At 44.9% G+C, this 4,503-nt stretch overlaps 1 long non-coding RNA gene across 1 annotated transcript in view; it reads left to right on the forward strand.

Moving 5' to 3' along the window:
• The window catches only part of LOC112486418 (uncharacterized), a 2,995-nt gene extending 2,324 nt beyond the window's left edge, over positions 1–671 (forward strand). Inside the window, exon 3 of the long non-coding RNA XR_003048847.1 lies at positions 482–671. This is a non-coding gene — a long non-coding RNA (uncharacterized LOC112486418). The remainder of the gene's footprint in view (positions 1–481) is intronic.
• The last annotated feature ends 3,832 nt before the right edge of the window (positions 672–4,503 follow it).

Consider the following 4,503-nt stretch of genomic DNA (forward strand, 5'->3'; position numbering starts at 1 on the left):
AGGTGTTGTAACCACCTCATTGGGCCGCTGCTGCTTTGTTTGGTGTTATTTTGTGCTGCTTTCACTGTATTGCCGTTTATCTGTTGCTGCCTACGGTGTTCCTTTGCGGCCGTCGGCAGCTTCACGGCTTCCAAGATGCACACTGTGCAGGACGATTGTTCGGCCGTACACCAAGGTCCGGGCATAAGCACTTTTTTATTTTTATTTTTTACTGGGGACTGATCCCCCCTTATGCTGAGTGGATCAGTGTGTGAACGTGTGATTGTGATAGTGTGTCTAGGTTGACCCTGGATTTTGTTTATGTAATTCTATTTTGTTAATACAGAGTTGTTTTGTAAATTGTTTGAGTTTTGTTTTGGGCAGTTATCATTTTGCTTAAGCCTGGAGTTTGCTCATTTATTTATAGTTTTGTTAAGTTTTGGGTACTTTCTTTTTTGTGTGTGTGCAACCCCACTAATGTGTTATTCTTTTTCCTCTTCAGTTGCTGTAGGCCGGTGGTGGCGGTGCTGGTGACCTGGTGGTGGTGTCCTCCTGTCGTATCTTGCTGTGTCCCCTGGGAGTGGGTTTCTTCACTGAGGGTGTGTCTGCCACGTGTGCCTTGTGATTTAGTTAAAGTTATTTTTGCCTTATTTTGGTGGATCCTGCCCCTGCACTAGCCCTTGCCCATCCACTTCGGCCTCCGCCCTGCTTTTTGTGTGCTGCTGTGGTCGTCTACTAATGTGCTATTCTTTTTTCCTCTTCAGTTGCTGTAGGCTGGTGGTGGCGGTGCTGGTGACCTGGTGGTGGTGTCCTCCTGTCGTATCTTGCTGTGTCCCCTGGGAGTGGGTTTCTTCACTGAGGGTGTGTCTGCCACGTGTGCCTTGTGATTTAGTTAAAGTTATTTTTGCCTTATTTTGGTGGATCCTGCCCCTGCACTAGCCCTTGCCCATCCACTTCGGCCTCAGCCATGATTAGGTTTCTCTTTTATTTGTGTGAATGAGTTTTATGGAGTATACTTTTTAAAAACAAATGTTGAATAAAATTTGTATTTTCAAACTTGAACTGCGTCTCTTGCCCTCCAGTAACCACGAACCTTTGTGCCTTGTGTTTGAGCAATTCCCTGGGTGAAATTCCCAGGGTGGCGTTGTCGAGCTTTTCCCTCCTTTCGCCGTGAACTAATCTTTCGCTGTGAACGAATTATTCACTGTGAACTAATTTTTCGCTGTGAACTAATCTTTTGCCGTGAACGAATCACTCTCTGTGAACTAATCTTTCGTTCTCGCAGATTCGATTCATTTGTCACGTGACAGAGAGCTCGGGTCTCTTTTGCTCTCATTCATCTTCACATTGTGCTGTTTTTCTGTTTTCACATGGTTTAATTGCTTATGGTATTTTGTGTACTTTTTAGACTTTGTCAGCAGAAGCAAACCATGTTGCCTTCAGTATTTAGTGCCGGAGAACCCCAGCCGCCTTTACAACGCCCACAATAAGGCTAAAGCGCCACCTGCTGTAAAACGAATGAAATTATTCATTCAAGATTCCTTCACGACTTGTTCATTTTACTGTTCGAGAGTCAAAGATCCGAATCAGTAAAAAGAGTCGTTCTTCCCATCACTACTTCCTGTACCTCTGTCATAGACAAATGCATTTATTTTATTTTTTTTTGTTCGTCTGTTTCTTGCTACAGAATTAATTAAATTAAATCTTTTGTAAAAATGCAATTAATTAATCAATTAATTAAATTAAATGTACTTTTTTAAAATCAGACATTAACATTTTATTTCATTATATATAGGACCACTGACGTCAACACCCGCAAGTGTCCCAGCCGAACCTAAGGGGGTTGACACTTTGATTGGTCAAGTGTCAAGTGTGAGAGCTACATCCCCACTTTCGGCAGCGGTTCTCGCAGATAGTCCAGCCGGAGCCCCACCCATTCCCCCGAGAGCTCCTGCGAGGAAGCAGGGCTCAGAGTTAGGTCAACCATCGCCAGGAGACTTTAATGACATGTTTAAAACAGAAATTCAATTAGCTATAAATCAATTAAATAATATTTAGCAAAATTTAAATCAGACCCCTCCACCAGAGCTCTCACCACAAAATGACCCTCTACATGCTATAGAAATTTTAAATAAAACCTTCAATCAGACCTCACACAAAACGACCCAATTCAAAATATAGGACTCAAGGTTCTTTATTGTCATTGCAACACGTTAGACATGGGATGAACGAAATTAGTTTCCCCGGTCCCGGCTCGAGTACAAGTGACAGAGGGGAATAGTTCAGCATAGTGCAAGAGAGAAAGATAAAGTGGTGATTGTGCATGAGTGAAAGACAAGAACAACGACAAGAACAAGAACAACAGCCCTGGTCAGGGCAACAAGAGCGACGAATGTGAGGACAATAGTTGTGAGGTCTTGAGCAGGCCCACATATTTTCTGTTGTGGGGGGAGGGGGTATTTGGCAGAGTCAATGTGGGGGGGACAGGGGTTACAGGGGTCCACCGGAGTTCAACAGTCTCACAGCTTCAGGGAGGAAGCTGTTCCTCACCCTCCACCACACATCTGTAGAAAGAGGTTAGGACTGAGCTCCCCAGTCCAGCACGCCTCAGTCTCCTCAGGAAGTAGAGGCGTTGGTGCGCTTTCCTGATCAGGCAGGAAGTGTTGGTTCTCCAGGTGAGGTCATCGGAGATGTGTACTCCCAGGTACCTGAAGCTGGAGATCACTTCCACTGCTGTCCCTCCAATGTGCAGGGGAGGGGGGGTGTCTCCCCCTTCTGAAGTCAATGATCATCTCCTTGGTCTTCTTCGCATTGATGCAGAGGTTTTCTCTACACCAACCCTCCAGATGTTCTACCTCCTGCCTGTAGTTGGACTCATCGTTGGCTGTGATGCGTCCGACCACGGCTGTATCATCCGCGAACTTCACAATCAGACAGCTCGGATGTAGTGCTGAGCAGTCGTGTGTGAGCAGGGTGAATAGGAGGGGGCTCAGCACGCAGCCCTGGGGGGTGCCGGTGCTGAGCATGACGGAGGAGACGCCATGGATCCTCACAGATTGCGGCCTATCTGACAGAAAGTCCAGTACCCAGTTGCAGATGGTGGAGCTCCTTCTCCTCTAAGTGGGTGAGGGTTGTGTGAACTACAGAGGAGATGGCGTCCTCTGAGGATCTGTTGTTCCTGTATGCATACTGGTGTAGGTCCTCAGTGACATTGATGGAGTCCTTGATGCGGGCCATAACCAGTCTTTCGAAGCACTTCATGACTATTGGGGTGAGGGCTACCGGCCGATAGTCATTCAGGCCTTCAAACAGGTGGGGACTGTCGTCTGTTGGAGGGAGGTATTGAAGATCTCTGTCAATACCTCCGTCAGCAGGTGTGCGCAGCCCCTTAGCAGCCGCCCAGGGATGTTGTCGGGACCAGCAGCTTTACGTGGGTTGATCCTTTGGAGGGTCCTCCTCACCTCCGCTGTGGTCACACTGACCGCAGACCGCTCTCACTGACCTGGCCTGCACAACCCGCCAGGATTTTTGTATATATATTCAGGATTTGTTCATATATATTCAGACTTTTTGTATATATATTCAAAGATTAATTTCCTGAATGGCATGCCATAATACATATATTTATATATATTTATTCATATATGTTTATATATACACATATTTACATATACAGTGGGTACGGAAAGTATTCAGACCCCTTTAAATTTGTCACTCTTTGTTTCATTGCAGCCATTTGCTAAGATCAAAAAAGTTCATTTTATTTCTCATTAATGTACACTCAGCACCCCATCTTGACAGAAAAAACTGAAATGTAGAAATGTTTGCAAATGTATTAAAAAAGAAAAACTGAAATATCACATGGTCATAAGTATTCAGACCCTTTGCTCAGTATTGAGTAGCACCCTTTTGAGTTTTTCACACCTGGATTTGGGGATCCTCTGCCATTCTTCCTTGCAGATCCTCTCCAGTTCCGTCAGGTTGGATGGTGAATGTTGGTGGACAGCCATTTTCAGGTCTCTCCAGAGATGCTCAATTGGGTTTAGGTCAGGGCTCTGGCTGGGCCAGTCAAGAATGGCCACAGAGTTGTTCCGAAGCCACTCCTTCGTTATTTTAGCTGTGTGGTTAGGCTGTAAATTGGAATTCAAATACAGAACTGCCTTAACCCTCCTGTTGTCCTCGGGTCAAAATGACCCGCCACTGTGTTAAAAACCAAAACAAAAATCCCCTAAATGATATTTTTCAACTTGAAATTTGATGACTTTTCCTAGATTTACCCCAACATTAGAAAAAGTAAACTGTTGCCTTTATTCATATTTCCATGTAAGCTGTACAAAAAAAAATTAAATAAAACGGTACAAATATTGTCTTCAGGTCAAAATGACCCCACAGTCCTGTCTTCTGCCTATTGCTACTGTCTCTAAACCATACATCATGGCTGGTTCTCACCACCGTCCTGTAAACCTTTCCCTTCACCTTAGCTGACACTCTTCTGTCACAGATCACTCCTGACACTTTTCTCCA

Source organism: Cynoglossus semilaevis, chromosome W (assembly GCF_000523025.1).
Source record: "Cynoglossus semilaevis isolate Cse_v1.0 chromosome W, Cse_v1.0, whole genome shotgun sequence".
NCBI classification, from domain to species: Eukaryota; Metazoa; Chordata; class Actinopteri; order Pleuronectiformes; family Cynoglossidae; genus Cynoglossus; species Cynoglossus semilaevis.